We start from the raw sequence: 23299 nt of genomic DNA, 5'->3' as shown, positions 1-23299 counted from the left end.
TGATTTCACACAGAGTAGAGAGAAAGAAGTTTATTACATAACAGAAGCCAATAGTGACTAGAGTTATACAGAAGTAAATGATGTTAAAAAAAAAAAGTCCACAGAAAACAAAAAAAAAAAAATCTCACATTACTTATGTTGTGTAATCCACACCTCCATTATCCTGTCAAATACTTAAAACATACATAATGCATGCTTTTCTGCTAAAATATTAATTAGTTACTTCTGGAATTATCAGCACGCACATAAACAGGAAACTTAAAGACTTAGGAAAAGACTTTCTAAATTGAGAATAGGACTATTGACCAATGAATGATGGGGAGAGTCTTTTATATATTTCCTTTGGAAGCAGTCAAAACAAAGAACTATAAATACATTTTTTTTAGTCTATAACTAAATACTGAAACACAAAGATATGTAACTCTTTTATACTTGTAAATTTGGGCATCAAACCTGATCTTGTATTTTAAAGGAATATTCCACCTAAAAGTGATACGTCTCCATGTTACTTATCCATGTAGTTTGTAGTGTTAACAGAGAAAAAATTTTAATCCTATACTTTTATGTAGATCGGAGATAAAAGAAACAATGGTGACCAATGGCAATGGCAACCAATATGAAAAACAGCCATGGAAAAAACAAAACAAATTCACCTTAGTCATATTGTATAATAGACATCGATTATCCAGTTGTATGCTCAAAACATGCAGAATATATGTATTTTGCTAAAATACTCTTAAATCAATACGTCTGGAAAACTCAGCTCACATTATACAAAGTGAACTAAAGTCTCATGAGATTGCTATTTTAAAGATTCGTGTCAGCAATACATTAATTTATCCTGTCTTCAATTCAAATTTTCTTCTTTTTTCCACGGATTTTTTTTTTACTATTATTTTTATTATTATTTTTATTCAAATGTTAAAAAAAAAAAAAAAGTTTTTACCAACTTCACCATGATATTACTTTTGACATACGATGTGAAATCTACTTTTACATATTAGTTCCAGGATCAGCCTATTCATATTTTTGAATGATTAATATGTATCATCATTAGTAAAATGGACCATCTTCGGCTTCTAAAACACAACTCGCACACTGCATTTTAGGAGGAATTTTTGTACTGTGCTGGTCTTCAGCAATAACAATTCACTAGAATCCTAAAAGTCACTTTTGAACCAGAGATCTCTAACTAATTGCTGTTTTAAGCAAAATCAGCTAGTTTTAGTCTGGGAGTGGAACTAATTTCTTCTTCAACATTTTAAAATCTCATTCTGTACTGTTAACTTAATAGTTTACTGATATACTCTCAAACTAATTTTTTTAATTTGTTTGAAAAGTTGTACTAAAAAAAAGTGACTGTTAAGCAATAATTAGAATGAAAAGTCTAAGACATTGACTGCCACAGTGAAAATAGGTAAATGTAATGTTCCTAATGCCAAAGTTAAAGCAGGAGTAATTCCATATACTAATTGCACTAGTTATTGAGTAACACACAATAAAAATGTATTCTCTCTAAAAAAAAAAAGTCTATTTGAGTTACTTTATATTTAGTGCATGGAGCAGAACATTCTTTATGCACACCAGCTGCATGATAGCAGTTTTGTGCACTCCAAATGCATTGTAACTCAGCAGGGCCTAAAAATTTAGATCTTGCACAATTCATTGTAATAAAATGTGGTTTCCATTTGAACAATGTAGTGGAATAATACTAGTTGCTGAGAGATATTTAAATGCATGGGGGAAAATTATTTTTATGAAAAATAATTGTTATATAAAATATGACTAATACAAAAACGAAAGTGAAATATTCTGTTATGTTACGCCACTCTGATTTTTCATTCTTATTTCAGATGCCAAATATGTTTGTATTTGGAGCTACAGCCCCGAAGACAGCTTACAAGATGGCATATGTCTATTGATTACCATCTACACTTTAACTCTTATTTAGCATTCATTGTGTTAAAGACCATTAGGATGCAACATTTAGTGTATGTAATTACATTATTTGTAAACTAAGTAAGGACTCACAGTGCCTTAATTTACATAAGAGAGAGTTGGGCAGATAAAATTACATCTTCTGACTTCTAGAAGCATAGCTGAGGAAAAAGAAAAAAAATACTAAATAATAAATTAGTTAAACGTGTTTGTGCAATAGCAAATGATTTGAGTATGTCACGTTATTTTCACAGGGAACACCTTTTTTATGAAAAACAAAACCCCTGCACGTTTTAATCTGTATCTATTAAGAACAACTTTTTGAATCTAAAGCACTTCATGCTTTTACAGGTGAAAAATGGTAAAAACTTAGGTAAAAACTTAAACTTTTAATAATTAAAACAAAAAACACGTATAGTACAAATGTACATGAGGCATGCAAACATTTTAAACAACATTTGAAAATATTCAAATATATGCTAATTTTTAATATGAATATTAAAATCTAAATGTTTTGCTAATTTCACAACAACACTTTGAATGTAAAATATCTGAATCAGTCATTTGTTAAGATGGTAGCCTTAACAATAATAATAATAATAATAATAATACATTTTACATATTTGTAGGTGCCTTTCTAAATACTCAAGGACACCGAAGAACAGATAAAACACAGATTATAAACAAAACTACAACTAAAATACAAAAATTAAAATCAGACAGAGCATTTGTAATCAAAGAGAAAAAGCAGTCTTAAACAAATGAGTTTTAAGTTTAGATTTGAAAAGTGAAAATGATTCAATATTTCTAAGCTCAGATGGTAGTGAGTTCCAGAGCTGGGGAGCAGAGAAACTGAATGCTCTGCTCCCCATAGTGGTAAGACGGACGAAGGAGACAGTCAAGTGGATGGAGGAAGAGGATCTAAGGGTACGGGAGGGAATGGCAAGATGGAGGAGGTCAGACAGATATGGAGGGGCAAGGTTGTGGATAGACTTAAAAGTTAACAGAAGAATTTTGAATTGAATGCGGAACTTAACTGGAAGCCAACGAAGCTGCTGCAAAACGGGAGTGATATGGTGAATAGAGGGGGTTCTAGTAATGATACGGGCAACTGAATTCTGGACCAGTTGAAGCTTATAAAGAGATTTGCGAGAAAGACCAAAGAAAAGGGAAATGCAATAATCCACACGAGAAGTGACAAGGCTAAGAACAAGGACAGCAGTGGTGTGGGGAGTGAGAGAGGGGCGAATACGATTAATGTTACACAAGTGGAAATATGCCGGCCGTTAGATGTTATTGATGTGGAACTGAAAGCATAAAGTGCTATCAAGGATGACACCCAGACTCTTAACCTGTGGGGAAGGGGAGACAGAGGAATTATCAATAACAAATGAAAAATGATCAGTTTTGGATAATGTTGATTTTGTACCAATGAGGAGAAACTCAGTTTTGTCACTATTTAATTTAAGAAAATTTGAAGAAAACCAGGATTTGATTTCTGCTATGCAATCAATAAGTGAGGAGGGTGGAAAAGAAGCAGTAAGCATTCTAGTGAGACAGAGCTGGGTGTCATCAGCATAATAGTGGAAGCTAATGTTATATTTATGAAAGATATTACCAAGGGGAAGGAGGTAAATAATGAAAAGGAAGGGCCCCAGGACAGAGCCATGGGGCACACCTGAAGTAACATCGGTGGGTTGGGATGTGAAAGTTTTAAGCTGAACAAACTGTGTGTGGCCTGAGAGGTAGGATCTGAACCAATCTAGTGGAGTGTGGGTAATGCCAATCAAAGATAATCTATTGAGAAGAGTAATGTGACAAATAGTGTCAAAGGCTGACCAGAGAGGGGAGGCAGGCTTTGACAAGAACTGTAGGGAGGGGGTCCAGTTGACAGGTGGATGGCTTAGACTTACAGACAAGATCTGAGATTTCTGAGAAAGTAGGAAGCTGAAAAGAGGAAAATGAGTGAGTTGGTGGGTGAAATTCAAATGAAGTACTGGAGGAATCCATACCGAGAGACTGATGAATCTTCTGGATTTTTTCATTAAAAAAGTACACAAGGGAATTGCAAAAATCAGTTGAGTAAAGGTGAGAAGGTAAAGAATACGGGGGTTGTGTGATATTATTAAGCAGTGAAAACAACGACATGGTGTTGCCTTCATTGGAAGAAATAATATGAGTATAATAGATTTAGTTTGGGCAATACAGTCCTTTTAATAAAATATATGGTTTTTGTACATCTCTTTGTGAACAAAGAGTCCAGTTTTTTTATACAACCATTTAAGTTGCCGGCCTTTGGCTTTCAAAAGCCGAAGTTCAGGCGTGAACCAGGGAGCAGAAAAAGAGAAAGAAACAGATCTAGTTTTTAATGGAGCAACAGAGTTAAGAATACCATTAAGTCCAGTGTTATAGTGTGAGACCAGTTCTTCAGGAGTGGATAAATTATGAATGTCCATAAGGGAATCAATACTAGAGGAAAGAGAGTCTAAGTTAATATTCTTAATATTACGGAAAGACATGAGACGGGAAAGCTGAGTGTTGGAAAGTGCAAGTTTAACATTGAATGAAATAAAGTGATCAGCTATGGGGAGTTCATCCGCAGTACAATCAAGCGGGGTAACTCCAGAACAGCAAATCAAGTCCAAGATATGTCCTTTGGAATGAGTGGGAACATCAGTATGCTGTTGGAATCCAGAATTCTCAAGGCAGGATGTAAAGTCTCTAGTAATAGGGACACTGATATTATCCATATGTATATTGAAATATGCTTGATGAAACAGTAGATAGGTGTGTAAGAAAAACAGAAAAGTCATTCAGAAAGTCATTATTTGATTTAGGGGGCCGGTAAACAGTTGCAATAATAGTAGGAATAGGTACAGTTAATTGACATACAAGATATTCAAAAGAACTGAAGGCAGGAACAGACAACGGCAGGACTTTCCACTTCTCATGATACATTAACGCGAGACCTCCCCCCCCGGCCAGAGCCACGGGGTTGAGAGGTGTAAACAAACCCCAGGGGAGTGGATTCGTTAAGTTGGGAAAAGTCATGAGGTTATTGCCATGTCTCAGTTAGACAGAAAAAGTCAAACTTACGATCAGTAAGGAGATTGTGGATGAGAGGCCCCTTGCTCTTAAGTGAGCGGATGTTCAGCAAACTGAAGCTGACAACGGCGTTATCGCATTTAGCAATGGTGTTAGCCGACCGGGCTAGGCTGGCTAACACACTGTGGTCAGTGACTCTGCCTAAATTACCCTAAGTTCTTGTCTATAAGCCGGACTCATGTATTAGCCGGAGACCAAAAATCATACGAATTTTTAAAATAAAATCGTATCATAGATAAGCCGGACTCATGGATAAGCCGAACGTACTATAACCTATAACTAGTAGAAGGGAGGGAGGTCAGTGGTCTCACTCGCGCCCATTTAATTTCTTTAAGGGGGGAGAGAGTGTGAGATATTGCACTCGCGCCCATTTAATTTCTTTAAGGGGGAGAGAGTGTGAGATATTGCCGTCTCTCTCACTCCCCGCATGGCGCGGTTGGAGCGGCCGGAGCGCGTTCTTTCTGCTCTGGGCGTCGCCGAGTCAACACGAGCGCGTAGCGGTCATTTAAATTGTGATTTTATATGTAAGCATATTTAAATATATATCGCGGATTTCTGCGGACAATGGGTCTTTTAATTTCTGGTACATGCTTCCTCAGTTGGTTTGCCCAGTTGATTTCATACAAGGGACGCTTTTGGCAGATGGCTGAGAAGCTACCCGGCTTACTGTTCTCTCTCTCTTGCGCTGACTATCTGTGATCCTGACGTATGGGGATTGAGCAGGGGGGCTGTTTGCACACCTAGACGATACGGACGCTCGTCTAAAAATGCTGAAAGATTATCTTCACGTTGCTATCTTTTGTAAAGCTGATTCCTGAAAAGACATGCTGCACAGTGCTTCGCATACTTAAAAGCTCGAAGGGCACGTATTGATTTTTGACTGAAAAACAAACTCTCCCTCTCCCTCTCTTTGTCTGCTCCTGACGGAGGGGGTGTGAGCTGCCGCCTTCAACAGCTTTGTGCCGCGGTGCTTCGCATACTTAAAAGCCAAACAGACATATTGATTTGTTTGCTTCACTGCTTTGAAGAGGAAGATATGTTTGCATTCTTTTAATTGTGAGACGGAACTGTCATCTCTGTCTTGTCATGGAGCACAGTTTAAACTTTTGAAAAAGAGACAAATGTTTGTTTGCAGTGTTTGAATAACGTTCCTGTCTCTCTACAACCTCCTGTGTTTCTGCGCAAATCTGTGACCCAAGCATGACAATATAAAAATAACCATATAAACATATGGTTTCTACTTCGCGGATATTCTTATTTCGCGGGTGGTTCTGGAACGCAACCCCCGCGATGGATGTATAAGCCGGACTTATGTATAAGCCGATATTCTATTTTTTCATTTTCACAACTTTTTTCCTTAGATAAGCCGCGGCTTATTGACAAGAACTTAGGGTACATGGAGGAAGTCAAGAACTGGACCAGATGGAGTTTATTATTTTCAAACTGTCAGCTTGGATGTATCTCCCACTGGGGAGGAATATGATGTCTGGGTAGAGATACAGCCCAGTCAGCGGAGGCTTGGACAGGTAGAAGCGCAGTCGGAGGAGCTCGGCAGCTGAGTACTGAAGCAGGCCTGTCGCAGGTAGGATAGCGAACGACAGGAGGGACCAAACAAACACGAGCCAAATAAATATCCTACCGGTCCACATGTTAAGCGAAGATACAGAAAACTCAGATGTCCGGAGAACAAAGCCAGGTAAGTTTTAAAGCTGGGATAGGCTGAAAAATAGTCCATACACAGCCAAATCAGCAGTCAAGCTAGAAATCAGTCTAGCTTTAAAGGATTGAAAAATAAAACACAATGAATAAATCTGCCCAAAATGAAAATGAAAACAATTGCTTAGTCCATTAGATTGTAAGCTAATCGTAAAAAAAGTTTTAAAAAAAAGATAAAAAGTTAAAGTTACCATTTTACTTCTTTTTAATCTACTGTATCGCTCAAAAACAGAACATATACTAGCTCAAAACTGTCATTAAAAGTGGCTTTTACCCAAGCAAATAAACTCAGAATCTGTACAAAACAGCCCATTCTCTAATTTGATACAAAACATAGCCCTTTCATAATGCACTTGATACAAACTGATTAAATGTATCTTGGGAATGCTGTAAGCAGAACTGACATATTTTGTGAAGGAACTTAAATCTCAGGAATTAAAACGCTTCCTGAAATTTACCACAGACTGACATAGTAATCCAGGGAATGTTTTCATGATCAGATCTTATATCCAAAAATGTGAGGATCAGTGATGAGCAAACCTCAAGGAGTTTGTCCCTCCATGAATTTGGTGAAATCGTGAAAATGTTTGAGAAATTCGCTGAACACAGCAAAATGCATTTGAGTCAATAAGGAAAAAGGAACTGAACTAGTTTTGTATGGATTATAATGATGCATTGGTCTTTTAAGTGTGCTAATGAAATGTCTGACCACTATGCTGGACCAATTATCGAGGCCAAAAAATGTGACCAGAGTTGTGTGGCAGTACAGCTAACCACTGCGCCACTTTACCTTAATCAACAAATGCGGCAGACATAAAGATAGCCACAAGCAAAATATAACAAAAGGCCACAAACTAGCTATATATATATATATATATATATATATATATATATATATATATAAACTGCGGTGGGTTGGCACCCTGCCCGGGATTGGTTCCCTGCCTTGTGCCCAGTGTTGGCTGGGATTGGCTCCAGCAGACCCCCGTGACCCTGTGTTTGGATTCAGCGGGTTGGGAAATGGATGGATGGATATATATATAAATTTCACTTACAGAATTCCAATCTTCAGGGCACTGATTGTCTCCATGCCACTAGGGATAAGACAGTATCAAAATTACATTGTCATGATTGTGACCAAAATTGCCATGGTTTTTGTAGTGCTGGGTGAAAAAAAACATTTTGATTTTTGATCGGGGGAGAAAAACTTGACAATAATGATGAAAAACGTAGGCTATTAATATAGATTAAAAAAAAAAAATGTTCGTGGTTTTTTCACGCAGCACAGGGGCTTCGCGAAATGCCTGCACAAAAGTCAATCATGATGCACCTTACAAATATGTACATCCCCCATGAGTAAGCTATGCTGTAAACATTAGCAACATGGTCTAGAGTATGGGAAATGTGGTGTGCAACAAGGACATCCTGGTAAGTGAAGCCGAGGAAGAAAATCTATTAAATGCTCAGGAAGACATAATACCAAAAAAAGGGCACACTTCAAAAATTTGGAAGTAGTTTGACTATCTCAAATCAGACCAAGCACAAATAATGCAAGATATGTTGCAAACAGGTCTAAGCAAAGACTAATAAAACAAACCTATTCCACACCTTAAAAAAATAACACCATCCAGTCAATTATAGTGAATGTCAAAAAGAATCCTCAAAGCAGTGTTGCTGTTCGAGCAGTCAATTGTGTCGTCATCTGCCTCTATGAACCCACAGAACAGAAAATCAAAAAGGCATCAGGACATCACAGACTTCAAAGCAAAAGAGGTGATGCCAGTGAGTGTTGTATAAAAGGAAGGCTTCAGGAAACTGTTTAAAGTAATCAACCCTAGGTAGGTTTTATGATGAATGACAAGCTAACTTAAAGGCTGCATTAAAAGATGCAAGATACTTTGTCACTACAACCGACTTATGGTAGAGTCGGACATCAGAGCCTTACATAACACTTACTATTCACTATGTTGACACGGAAAGGAATTTACAGAGCAAATGTCTTCAAACCACACATTTTATCATGGATCACACGGCAGAAACTATTGCAACGGCGCTCAAGGACGCCCTGTCTTCCAAGGGGCTTAGAGAGGACCACTAGGTGTGTATTACTATGAACAATGAACTGAACATTGTTGAGGCTGTGTCACTCAAATGTTGGACTCTCCTTTGGTGCTTCGTACATATGCAATCAGTAAGTGCAGGTTATTAGTTTAGTTTTATTAATTTATAGTTGTGAATATGCTTAGTATTACAGTAATCCCTCACTACTTCGCGGTTCACTTTTCGCGGATTCACGACTTCGTGGGTTTTTAAATACAAGTGCTTACCCGCCAATCGCGGAAGTTATGTTCCAGACCCATCAGCAACAGGAGAAAATCCGCGATATAGAAAGACCATATAAATAAACATTTTTATAGTTTAAGACTTAAAATACCCATCCCACATGCTTTAAACACATGTAAACTTAAAAAACACACTTTGTTAACACATGATATGTGGATGTCGGGCTAAGGATATGAATAACATCTCACTATTATAAAACATTTTAACTTCACGCAAGACAAGACAGTGAGACAGGAAAATAGGTGCTGTACAGGCTTTTAAATTACTGACACGCAGAGCGACAAGCAGCACAAAGTCCACTTCTCCTTAGCGTTCATTCAGCTCCCCACCCCCTTGACAATGCGAAGTGGCAGGAGCGTACTGCGCCTCCAGGGAGGGGGGTTTGAGCAAACGTGCGTTCAGCCCTCACACACCCCCACTCCTCCTCCTCCTTCCGAACGCGCAGAGCGACAAGCAGGCATTTTGCAGAAGCAGCACAAAGTCCATTTCTGCTCAGCGTGAGTTCAGCTGCCCCCCTTCACAAAGCGAGTGCAGACACATCGACGTCTGATCGTTGCATGCAGTGTTGGTCTGCGGTGTTTAAGAATGTAGAAAGTGTTTAAGAGCATAGGAATTGTTTATAAGAGTGTGGGAAAGGTTAACAAGAGAGTAAGAAAGGTTTATAAGAGTGTAGGAAGGGTTTATAAAGCCTTAAAATATGTATAAATAATAAAATAAATATAGGTCGCTACTTCGCGAATTTTCACCTATCGCGGGGGGCTCTGGAACGTAACCCCCGCGATAGGTGAGAGATGACTGTATGTTGCTTAGATAAAATTTTCAATACTGACATTACAATAAACTACAACTGAGTGGCCTCCTCTACTAGGCTAATTATCAATTAATAATACATGAAGCCAGAGACAGTGAATAGGCTAGTCTTTCAGCTAAAAAGCAAAAAATCTGTAGTGTACAAGAGACAATGTGTGCTGCTTTTATAGAAAAAAAATACAAGACCCCAAATTATTTTAGGTACTATTGTACCTGAGATTTTTAAGTGCTAGGGAACAGAAGTAGATATTTATTGCAGTTAGTAATGGAGATTTGGTTTGCATTATGTTATGTTTGAAATTTAACATATTTGCACTATTAAACTGTTGTGCACACTGTTTTTCTACATTGATATATTGCCTTGTTAATTTCAGCTATTGCAAGAGAAACCATTCTGAAAACTTGACAATCAGTAACATTCCATTATTTTTAAGGAAACATTCTGTATTTAAAATATATTAGGATACTCTTTTAAAATGGAAACAGTAATATGAAACTATATCTTAATAATTATTGAAATTGATCGATACAGAAACAAATATTGTGATAATATTTTTGTCCATATCGCCCAGCTCTAGGTCTTTGGTATTATCACAGCAATTTTAAAATGTGGTTAAAAAAACACTAATATACATTGAAAGTTTATCAAATTTTACATTAATTTAGAACATAAACCATTCTCATGTAAAAAGCAAAAATTCACAGCATACGTCCAGTTTGAAATAACCAAAGGTAAACACACAAAAATTCAGGTTTTTAACACTATTTTAAAAAAAAACTAAATAAACCACTCAAATGGGCACCTGCTAACAATAAGCAATCACAAATGTAAACAAATCAAATGAGCAACAGTGATTTAAATTTCTTCATAAAGATAAAAACTGCTTCTGCCTAATCTCCTACAGATACATTTTCGAACTTTCAAAGACGTGAACATGCATGTCAATAATTTAAAAATTTTGCATCTTTTGTCTTGTAAATATGTCCATAAGCAGCAAGCAGCCTGCTATCACATCCCCCCCACCGCAGCACAGTTTTCTCAGCTCAAGTCTGTTCACCTGCGTGTCAGTTGCTTAGAGTTGTATAGAGTGAGAAGTCATGCAAAATTACACCTTTTATAAATATTTTGTTATTTGGAACACATCCATTTCATGTGTGTTCCGTGTCTACAACTTGTAAAGGTTAGCTTCGTTTTTTTTTTTTTATTCAGTTTTATTCTCTCAGTCGCATTCACGCTTCCCCCATTCTGACCCTGTTGTTTTCACATAAAGACGTCCTACAACAGAGGTGAACTCAGATGATGACGAGGGTTCTACATCGGAGAAAGAATGCACGTCGCACGTTTGCCATCGCTGTACTTTGTATATGTACACGGGAAGCTCTGCAGTCTACTTGTAACTTTACGCTGTAGGAAGATAAGTAAATAAATCAAGGTAAATAACACTCTGGTTCTTACATACAAAGTACAGTGACGGCAGCTTCCACCTGCAGCTATAGACTCTTCAGTACGCGAGCGACTCTCCACGCTAGTGTTTAGATCTGGACAGTGTATGTGCCCAAACAAGAAGTTTGACTGCATTCTTGTACCATTGCTTAAAACTGAAGTGTCAGCGTGCACTTTTCGTGGCATTACATGTGTATTTTTTGAGCATGCCTGTGTCGATCAAACACAGGAAGCTCTGCAGTCTACTTGTGAAGAAAGATAGGTAGGTAGGTAGGTAGGTAGGTAGGTAGGTAGGTAGGTAGGTAGGTAGGTAGGTAGGTAGGTAGGTAGGTAGATAGATAGATAGATAGATAGATAGATAGATACTTTATTAATCCTAGGGGGAAATTCACATATTCCAGCAGCAAAAATATTAAAGAGTAATAAAAAATGCAGATAAAAAAAACAGACAATAACTTGAATAATGTTCAACGTTTACCCCCTCTGGTGGAATTGAAGAGTCGCATAGTTTGGGGGAGGAATGATCTTCTCAGTCTGTCAGTGGAGCAGGACAGTGACAGCAGTCTGTCACTGAAACTGCTCCTCTGTCTGGAGATGACACTGTTTAATGGATGTAGTGGATTCTCCATAATTGATAGGAGCCTGCTGAGTGCCCGTTGCTCTGCTACGGATGTCAGACCGTCCAGCTCTATGCCAACAATAGATTCCTGCATTACGCTCATTACATTACGCTGTAGGAAGTAAGGTAAATAACATTCGATCTGGCTTTTATGTAAGTAACATATAAATGTTAATGTTTTGGGCACATGTACTGTCCAGATCTGAACACTAACGTAGAGAGTCGCTCGCGTACTGAAGAGTCTATAGCTGCAGGTGGAAGTTACCATTAGCAATGCCTTAAATGGAACTGAAGATAGTATCATATATGAAGATAGCGAAGAAAGGGATATCAGTGATTGTGAGCAACTGAGCTTCATACATTCTGACACTAGCGATGAGGAGTTCTTGGGGTTTCCAGAAAACTAGAAGAGTGCTTGAACCTTAAAGTCTCCCCTAATTTGTTAATGACAGTGATGATGGTTCTTAATACCACTGTTGACTTTACATGGTTGAAATATTATTCTGCTATATTTTATTAAATATATTAGTACACCATTTGGTTCAGAATATTTTTTTCTTGTTTTCCTCCTCTAAACCTAGATGTGTCTTATGGTCAAGTGCGTCTTATGGAGCAAAAAATATGGTAATTCCTAAGTAAGAAATAAGGCACAATTATAAAACAGTGCTTTAAAAAAAAGACACTGAATATCCCTGCAACAAGTAAGAGAAATTGTTTGCCAAATAAATATTTGACATTGTCACATTAAAAATCCAAATTTGCAAGAATTACTACACTTATGAGGAATACCTGAAATTCAATACCAAAATTTCAAGCCCTGATATATGTTTTAAATAACATTACATCACCTTGTCTAATCGGATTGCTCTGTTCCAGTGTATGTGTTTACGTGAATGTTTTAATTGATATTTAATTCTGGGTTGATTCATAAGACTTTTACTTAAGCAATTCGAATGAAAAAAAACTGGATGGATTATCTAGCACAGGGGTCGGCAACCTTTTTAAAGCGAAGAGCCATTTTATCCTAAATGTTTGCCCCAAGATTTACAATGGGTAGAGAAGGGGTTTTGAGATATGATTTTTTTAATGCGATATGGGTACATATGCATTTAACACAAAATCAAAACTTCAAGTACTTATAAAAATAAATAAAAAAAATGTAATGAGACTGCTGACACTACATATTCACAGAGTTGTTTCATGTTTGGTGAGTAGATGGAAGTCTTCAATTGTGAACATTTTTCAAAGCTTACATCATTAAGTTGACTTCTTAGCTTGCACTTGATATCATTCATGTTGGAGAACAACTGCTCACAAGAATAAGAGGACCCAAAATCATTAAAATTCCAAACATTACTATTCTGAGTTGACAATAATAGTCTGGAAGGCTGTTCCACTTTTCGAAAATCAGTTAGTCCTCCTTTCGACAGTTGGAAAGTTCCATCCATTTGTAATAAGTGGCTAAAGTCGCCTTTTCTCTTTCCAGCCTTTTAGTCAATTGTCCAATTACTTTTGAGCCCCTGAAATGAAGGGATTGTGTTCAAAAAATGCTTTAGTTGCCTCACATTTTTATGCAATCGTTTTGTTCACCCCACTGAATTAAAGCTGAAAGTCTGCACTTCAAATGCATTTGAGTTGTTTCATTTAAAATTCATTGTGGTAATGTACAGAACCAAAATTAGAAAAAAGTTGTCTCTGTCCAAATATTTATGGACCTAACTGTAAATAGAATATAATAATGTTTATGAAGACCTAGGAAGGGGAGGCATAGTGATGATTAACAACAAAAAGTATATGACAGAATTAGAAATCCCAATAAACATTGAAGCGTACATCCAATCTCAGGTACTGAAGAAAACTCTGGAGAGCATATGATTTGACCAAAGACATAATCACATCGAACAGAATGACTCCGAGGATGATGAAGATTATGAAGTTAAGAGGTTAAACGCAAAAGAGACACACGACAGGCCGCCTGATTCACATATAAAGAAATACAGTGATCCCTCGCTATATCGCGCTTCGCCTTTCGCGGCTTCACTCCATCGCGGATTTTATATGTAAGCATATTTAAATATATATCGCGGATTTTTCGCTGCTTCGCGGGTTTCTGCGGACAATAGGTCTTTTAATTTCTGGTACATGCTTCCTCAGTTGGTTTGCCCAGTTGATTTCATACAAGGGACGCTATTGGCAGATGGCTGAGAAGCTATCCAGCTTACTTTCTCTCTCTCTCTCTCTCTCTCTTGCGCTGACGTAGGGGGGTGTGAGCAGGGGGGCTGTGTGCAGCTGCTTCCTGAAGGCCATGCTGCACGGAGCTTCGCATACTTAAAAGCTCAAAGGGCACGTATTGATTTTTTATCTCTCTCTCTATCTCTCTCTCTCTCTCTCTGCTCCTGACAGAGGGGGTGTGAGCTGCCGCCTTCAACAGCTTTGTACCGGCGGTGCTTCGCATACTTAAAAGCCAAAAAGCCCTATTGATTTTTTTTTTGACTGCTTGCTTTGCACTCCTTTGAAAAGGAAGATATATTTGCATTCTTTTAATTGTGAGACAGAACTGTCATCTCTGTCTTGTCATGGAGCACAGTTTAAACTTTTGAAAAAGAGACAAATGTTTGTTTGCAGTGTTTGAATAACGTTCCTGTCTCTCTACAACCTCCTGTGTTTCTGCGCAAATCTGTGACCCAAGCATGACATTCTAAAAATAACCATATAAACATATGGTTTCTACTTCGCGGATTTTCCTATTTCGCGGGTGGCTCTGGAACGCAACCCCCGCGATGGAGGAGGGATTACTGTATCTAAATGAAAAATAGTATTAACCCATAAATAAATTATTTGTCTTTACGAAAGTATTATCAAATAATATGTTAAGACATGAAAATGTGAATGTGTCTATCGTTCTGGGAAGAGCCGCAGCCACGCAGTCAAAGATCCACAGGTTGCCAACCTCTGACCTAGCACAATAAACCATGAAGATGTACAACAAAAAAGAAAATCACAAGTCAATACATATGTAGTCAAATACTTACTACAGTACACAACACTAAAGTTTTTCACTGATAAGCAATTAACAAGTTAAACAACAATGAACTAAAGATTACTTTCCCTTGCATTTTCTGTACAGCAGCAAGTACTTAATAAGTATTCTATGCATGCAAGACTACATTATACATTTATAGTTGTAACGGTCGTCTGGAATATATGTGTGTCTCTGTAAGTTTGTACCTTTTCCCATTCCTGTTTTAGTGGTATGCCTTAATTTGTAAGGCCTGCCCATTGTACAGGGGGAGGGGAGCACCTGGCTTGGAAGGCCAAGACACTGTATGGGGAGGAGCTATCAGTATGTAAATAGGTGGCGGGAAACAAGAAAAGGACAGGGCTAGGTGAGAGGAAGACGCCATCACGGAAAAAGGCACGAGGGAAAGGATTGACACCTCATGGATATCGTCAGGTGAACCCGGGTTCATTTCCAGACAAATTATTTTTACTTTCGGAAGGAAGGTATGCAGGAGAGGACCTGACGGGCCAGCACAAGGAACGGTTAATCTATACGTTTCCCGGAATAGGAGGTATGGTCGGCGCCTCATTCCCCACTGCAGACTGAGCTCAACGATACCATACAGATAAGATTTAAAGGACTATAAATCCATTGTTTTTTTGTTTTGTTTCCCTTGCTCAAATCTTTATTAGTAATGTATGTTTTCAAGTGCTTTGTGTAATGATTTGGGGGGGGGGGGGAAGAGTGCTGCAGCGCGATATTATGTATATAAGGGTTTTTTTGTTACAGTGAGCATGTGTATTGTCTTACAATAATCATTTTTACTTGACCCTGCTTTCACTGGTGTGTCTCTATTCTTGAAGTGGTGTAGTAGGAAAGTAGTACTGGTCACTCGCGCCCCGGATTATTTATTTTCTTTTTCTTTTGCTGCCTCTCAAGGAGGGCAGCGCACATTCTAATCGTGCCGGTTCAGACAGCGGTACATAGTGATAATTAAAACATGAAGCAGTTTAATAACGGATGGGGATTTCACTGCGATTAATTTTAAAAACCGCTAAGTTTTGTCCTACACATCATGCAGCATTTTTTTGAAGTTGCACAGCTGCATGCACACAGCTGGCACATCTTCTTTATTTCCAGTCTATTTGCAGATGCTTCACACTTCTTTCTTCAATCAAGAGAGAAATGCATATTAAATAATAATAACTAATAAAGATTTATTACTATTACTATTTCACAGGGACTAATGCATTTGCTGGCTCAGGGAGCAGAAGCAATAGCTCCTTTAAAGTTTGAATTTAATGATCATTGGCCACATAGTAAATTGCATGTGAATACATTCAGCTAGCATATGACATTAGCCACATGCCATGACTAGATCAGTATTATTATACTTAGAAGCTGCACTCACAGTATTCTCATCATGGTCAGCTAACGTAAAAAAATGCATATGGAGTGCATAAAAAATGCAAGAGTTGCAAGCAGCTAGTGACATCACATGTGCATGAAGCAAATGAGGTAGTGATTTAAAATGTGGGGTGGAGTACACTTACAATATGCATGTCTATGGCTGCTACAGCTCTATGATGTCAAACTAATGTCACAAAACATCATGGGGAGCTGGAAAAAAAGTGTTCTTTCAAGACAGCTGCATGGTAAAATTCTAGGAAAATATTCAGCAAACAAGGTAAATGGCGAGCATAGTAGATTTACTGCGAATTTCATCAGTGAACACTACTGGACATATTCTGTATGGATGACCTCTGTGACAAGTCCACAAATATTTAAACGTTTAGATATTACTTAATAAAATCTGACTTCTTAAACTAATGAAAACCAAATAATTATAATCTTTCATGTCTTTAATGAGCAAACCCATCAAACATTAACTGTGTGCTGAAGAAAGAATAAGCAACCACTTGAATTTTATAACTGGTTCAACCTTCTTTAGCACCATGGCTAAGTTCATCTACTCATTTTCTAAACATGTTTAGATCAACATAAGATTACAGGGAGTGGACAGATGTTATAGATTCATGAAATTCAAAATGAGAGGGCTGAATGTCTGTAACCGTTCTAAAACCAATAGAACTAGCTAAGGCTAGTAGCTCTCTATTGTTTCCATGCCAGGTTATGTCACTTGAAAAGTTACTTCGTCTATAGTAGATAAGATAATTCAACCACTTGTACTAAAAAAACAAGCAAGAAAAAAAAAAGAGTGTAGAAGAACATGTCTGAGATTACAGGTCTGTGTAAAACAGATGTGTATGAACTAAATATTTCATCTTAGACGCTTGTGAAAAGGTGTCAGTGCTTTTATGTTTCTATTGTGAAAGAAAATTAAAGCCAAGGTACAAACTTCCTTCAGACAGATCAGTTAACTTCTCGCTATCATTTTACATATTGCTTGTAGTTGTAGGATACTTTGGTAGGAGAAAAGCACCATTCATTTTAGTATTCACAACTGGAAGAGGCTGCACTATGGGAAAGGAAAGAACTTCTTGCAACCCACTGAAGTAAATGAGTTTCAAGTACAGGAACCATTGTGAAGTTTCAACTACAGATTCCTATCAGTCTTTAGCCATTAAGTTTTGTGACAAAATAAAACGCTCTTTGGTACTATAAATATTTTATACTGTGTGTATAAAGATGAACTTCTGTGATACTTTTTAAGGTTTCGGCCTGGAATTAATGCAATCACTGAAGTTTTACTCTTTGATCAGTTCCATTAATTAATTCTCCTTTGGCACAGCGGCACAAGCCACTGCCTAATTTATTACCCGTTCCATTATGTACTTTGCATCACTGCCTTGCCAAAAGCAGCATGCTGACTGTGGATATTTATCGATCCATTAAATATCAAGTATTGTTGACGACATCAAAAACTCTTGATTTTTTGCACAGCAGAGTATTGTCAAATCTAACTTAACTCTCCATGCGTCTTGCAAGACAAAAAAAAAAAAAAAAAAAAAAACAACGTTACGTATTTTCTTGGGGGGGGGGGGTGAACATAAATGGTTCGGTCAAGCAACACTCGGTTTAATCGGACTAGCCGGCTTATCCTAGAGCCAGTCGATGGTTAGAAATAGCATTGATTAAAGCGCCTCAATAAACACTTCGGTTTCCCGTCATTTTTATTAGTGTTTGCTGGAGAGGAAGTGGGTTCCCTTTCACTAGATTGCAGAATATGTCGCTTACACCCCAAGTCCCAAATAAAAACCAAAGACAGGCAGGGGAATGGTCCATTTTACTGGTAGTGTTTAGCTGAGCTATATTTCCGCAAACATGTCCCACGTCGCCAAGGCTGCCGGGCCAACAACTTATGTCAGAAACTGATACCGACACCGCCAAGCTCTCCAGCACCATACCGAGCCCCGGTCCCTGTCACATTATTTTAAGAAGAGTTGTGCGCGGTGTCTAACAACTAAGGACCCGAAACCAACCAACCAAACACACAAAATGCGTCTATCCGTTTCCAACACAACGAGTGGTGCATTACCTGGTAGCTGATGAGTACGGCCGAGATTTCGCTCTTCTCTATCTTCCCGTCTGCTGCTCCATTTGGAAAGACTCCCACTCACTCCCTTCGTCTTGTTGTTCTATCCTGCCGACTTTCTATCTCTCGCTCGGCTAACTTGGAGGGATTGACAGGCCTGACGGCTCACGCTTGCGCAGTTTCTGCAGACCATCAAATGTGCATCTGCTTCACGAGTTCGGCCATCTTGGCTCAAACTGTACAACCCCCCTGAAAGAACTGATACCCCCATCTTTGAGCCAAAATGGCATCCATGACCCTTCGCCAAAGACCTCAGAAATTGTGCTGAAGAGTCGTATGTGCCGCAGTCTAAATCGTGTATGTGAAACGTGCGTACATTTTCTTAATCATATTTTACTGAAGGCTTATAAAAGAAAATAGCGTATACAGTATTTTTCCTTTCTGAGGACCCCTGTATTGTCTATCGGGGAATTACAGCACATTAGCCGTCTAAAATTATGCCTGATCAAATTTAAAAGTTAGCGAGTGGCTGGGGTGCTGCTGCAGTGCAAAGGGTCGCAGGGCGTGGCGAAGAGTTTTAGCCATGTGTGGAATGTCGCAGGACTGTTCGCGTATGTACACGCCCAACGGAACAATTTAAAATTACTCATAGCGTAGATATTGCGTTACTAAAGTGGCATACCTCGGTGCTTTTAAATCGGAAACTATTGTTAGTGTTTTGGCAGCAAGTACCGACAGTGCATATTGTGTTAGGAATGAAGGGGGAAGAAAAGATGACCAATGAAATGTTTCACGTGTGCTGCCCAGCCACCAACTCTCTGAAACCACAGATAACAATTAAAATAGTGCCTTTTTATTATCATACATTCAATTGGGCTTCAATGGTTACTTTCTCAAAATGCATTTTGGAGTGAGAAATAGTTGTGTTTTTAAGGATTGCTTATAAATGCTTTGAAATCACAGATTTGTTTTTATCCTGAGCCACCTCCTGACTCACTGTTACGAGAAAATCCCCACATATGAGATACAGTTCTACTCATCTTGATGTCTAGTTATGTAGGCTTCAAGCATTTTGGGGTTCCCCCTTATTTTTGGCCCTTTACACCTGAAGAACACTATTTTTTTGGCAATTTGTAGAATATATTTTGTGCAGGAAATTACACCCTTAAGATAAAAAGTAATTCAACAGTTGTCTTCAGAAAAAATAAGTAGGACTTGGAAGCTGTGCTTGCCACATCAAACCTCCTGGGGATCTCCTTATATTGAGATACAAGGAGTCAAAGTTACTCTTTTTCTTAAACCTTTGCAAAAAAAGGTATTTGTAATATAGGCATGTGGGATGTTATGCTATTTTGAAGTTGCTGATCATGAATATGATAATAATTTTGATATTTGATTCTTTACAGGTGGTCCTGTCCCTCTAGGAATCACTACCAGAAGGTTAAAAATGACACATTTCAAATGGGGTACTATTTTAGACTATTTCAAGGTTAGCGATTACAAATATGTTATTTTTGACTTGATCTTTTTTGAGGGTTCTAGCCCTCTATGAACCTCTACCAAATGGTGAACAACGACAATTTTCTTTTATAATCAAGAATATTTAGATTTTAAACATTTCAATTTTAGCACAGATTTGAACATTTCAAATATCTGACACAACTATTCTTCTTTATTATGTATTTCTACCTTATAAAGTAAATTGTTACATTTCTGATGAACACTCCAAATTAGGATGGCTTACACAAATTCTGGCCTTTTATTTATTTATTTTTTTCAACACAAGAATATCATAATCTGCTAATCCATTAAGGGTCACTTGGGGCAAAACATCAGATACAAGATAGGAGTCAATTGTGAACAGTATATCAGTATTTTATACACAGTAGCAAGCAAAATATGTGAATTCTTTGGAAACAACTATATTTATGGATATATTTGTCAAAAAATATGGTCTGATCTTCGTCTAAGTTACATAAATGAACAAACACAGTCTGGTTTAACTAATAAAAGTACAAATTATTACATGGTTCTTGCACTTACTGAATACATTAGTCAAATATTCACAGTGTAGTTTGGAAAAAGTATGTGAACCTCTATGCTGATGACTTAAATAAAAGGTAACTGGAAATGAAATCAAAGCTGGCAAACCTGGAGTCCAATCAATCAAACAAGATTGGAGGTGCTGTTCAGAGCTATTTTGACCCATGAAAATATCTAGAACATTTTGAGTTTGTTATTCACAAGAAGCATCTGCCGATGTGAAGCATGCCTTGCAAAAATGAGATCTCAGAAAATCTGTGATCAAAAATTGTTGATGTGCATAAACCTGGAAAGGGTTACAAAGTAATTTCAAAGAGTTTAGGTATTCATCAGTCCACAGTTATACAAACTGTGTATAAAAGGAGATGATTTAGTACTGTGGCTACTCTCCCTAGAGGTTGGTGCCCAGCCAAGATAACTCGAAAGGCTCAGTACAGAATTTTTAATGAGATAAAAGAGAACCCTGGAGTAACATCTAAAAGCATGAAGGATTTATTGGAACAGGGTAAGATCTTTATGCCTGAGTCTACCATACATAAAACATTGAACAGGCATGGTGTTCACAGTATGACACCAAGGAGGAAGCCACTGCTCTCCAAAACTAAACATTACTCCATGCCTGAAGTTTGCCAAAGACTACTTTAGCACTCCACAACGCTGCTGGAAAAATATTTTGTGGACTGATGAAACTAAGGTTGAATTTTTCTGAAAGAATACACTACAGTATACATGGCGTGAAAACAGCACTGCATACTAACATGAAAACATCATCCCAATGATGAAGTACGGTGGAGAGGGCATCATGATTTGGGGCTGTTTTGAGCATGGGGTCTGAACAGCTTGACATCATCAAAGGACAAATGAATTCCTAAATTTATCAAGATATCCTACAGGATAATATCAGGGTGGCTGTTCACCAGCTGAAGCTCAGCAGAAGCTGGATAATGCAGCAGAACAATGACCCTAAACACTGATGTAAATCGGTTACAGAATGGATTAAAAAAAGAAAATATGCCTTTTGGTGAGGCCAATCAGAGCCCAGGCCTTAACCCAATGGAGATGCTGTAGAATAACTTTGATAGAGCCACTCACAATAAACATCCTAAGAAAGCTGTGAGGAAGAATGGTGAAAAATTCCACTGTGAAGAATGATCTACAGAGTGGTCTGCCACTGGAGGTCTGCAGCCAGACCCTTCTCTGATCCGCACCTACTGGAGGTGTTTGTTTGAGGATATTGCTGCCAAGGGAAGTTCAACCAGTTGTTAATTCCAAGGGTTTGCTTATTGTTTTCCACATAACACTGTGAATATTTAATGGGTATGATCAATAAAGAAATGAAAGATTATAGTATATTATACTGTACATAAGGATGCTACCGTTCTACTAATTATATCTCTATGTTTCTTAAGATCATATGGATTTTTTATTTAGTCAATTTCTCTTTGTTACTTATTCATTTATATTCTTACCTAACCTTGTTTCACCTTCTCTTTGACATCTTGTAAAGCACTTTGAGCTACATTCTTTATATGAAAATGTTCTATATAAATAAATGATGTAAAATGTTGTTGCAAATGTTTGTGTTATTAGCTTAAGCATAATGCATTTGTCTATACGTTTGCCTTTGATGAAGATCAGATCACATTTTATGACCAGTTAATACAGAAAACCAGCCATTCAGCCCTCTCATTCTGAATTTCATGAATATATAACATCGGTCCACTCCCTGTAATCTTATGTTGATCTAAACATGTTTAGAAAATGAGTGGATGAACTTAGCCTTTTTCTTGCCACTGTCGTATGTTCACGCACATACCGACCCTTACTCATGCCTAGCCACCTGAAGTCGAAAGCCTTTGAGATACAGGAGAAAATTTCAATACTTGAAGGAATTCAATGAGAAATTCAGTACAAATATGCAAACTCTATACAGACATTGACTTATTCATTAGTAGTCATAGCGTAAAATGTGCAGTGTAGTTCTATGGATGAATAGGTTGTGTATCAGGTATCAGATGAAATGTTATTTCCACAATTGTATGCTCAGTAAACTTGGCATTGTGATAAGGAACTACTAATAGTCACACCAGAACATAAGAAAAGCATTTGAATGGGACAGTTTTAAAAACACACACTGGGAATGATGTGCAAGGGTCACTAAGCAGAGAAGAGTAGAGGTTTATGTGTCACTGCCAATCAGCACTATAGGAACAGATAAGCCTGTAACATAAAGATAATAACTTGGGCCCCTTTCATGTTTATGGCATGTGGTAAAAAGGTGATGATTGTGTTTTTAGAAAGCAAGGCAATTATCAAAGAGGTTCGGTGATAATAAATGCCAGTAACTCAGTGGTGTAGGCAACCAGTACTGGATTGGTTCCTATTGCACCAAATATTGCCTGGCTGAGCCCTACACCAAGTGACCATATTGCTGGATTAATGACGGTATGAAAATGGATGAACAGACGGAGTCTAAGGAAAAATGTGATGCCTTATAATTTCCAATCTTTTATTCTCCCTACCTTGGTGTTGTCAGGACATACTTGCAGTTACCACACCAGAGCAACATAAATATGAGTGAACATGACGATTAAACGTTAACAGGGTGTTTTTCATAGGAACCACTTTTACACGTTTAGAGCAAAGTAGAAATATAAAGCCTAACTGTCAAACGTTACATGACATTTTGTGGTTTTTCAAATACAATTGTGCATGTTTTGTTATTGAATATGTATTTGTTTCCTTCCTAATAGACATTGTCTTGTTTATTCATTTTAGATTACA

At 37.7% G+C, this 23299-nt stretch overlaps 1 protein-coding gene across 4 annotated transcripts in view; it reads right to left on the bottom strand.

Moving 5' to 3' along the window:
- Nucleotides 1-18754, bottom strand: part of pi4kb (phosphatidylinositol 4-kinase, catalytic, beta) — a 105326-nt gene extending 86572 nt beyond the window's left edge. For 2 of the 4 annotated variants that reach the window (XM_028793946.2, XM_028793948.2), the window contains exon 1: nt 18476-18752. The gene's annotated coding sequence lies outside the window, so the exon portion shown is untranslated. Of the gene's footprint in view, nt 1-18475 lie in introns of all 4 variants that reach the window. The other 2 variants (XM_051922766.1, XM_028793947.2) reach the window with 2 other exon arrangements.
- Between the last annotated feature and the right edge of the window lie 4545 nt (nt 18755-23299).

This window comes from Erpetoichthys calabaricus, chromosome 2 (assembly GCF_900747795.2).
Source record: "Erpetoichthys calabaricus chromosome 2, fErpCal1.3, whole genome shotgun sequence".
Lineage (NCBI taxonomy): Eukaryota > Metazoa > Chordata > Cladistia > Polypteriformes > Polypteridae > Erpetoichthys > Erpetoichthys calabaricus.
Note: the sequence above shows the minus strand (reverse complement) of the source record. Positions and strands in the feature narration are given on the sequence as shown.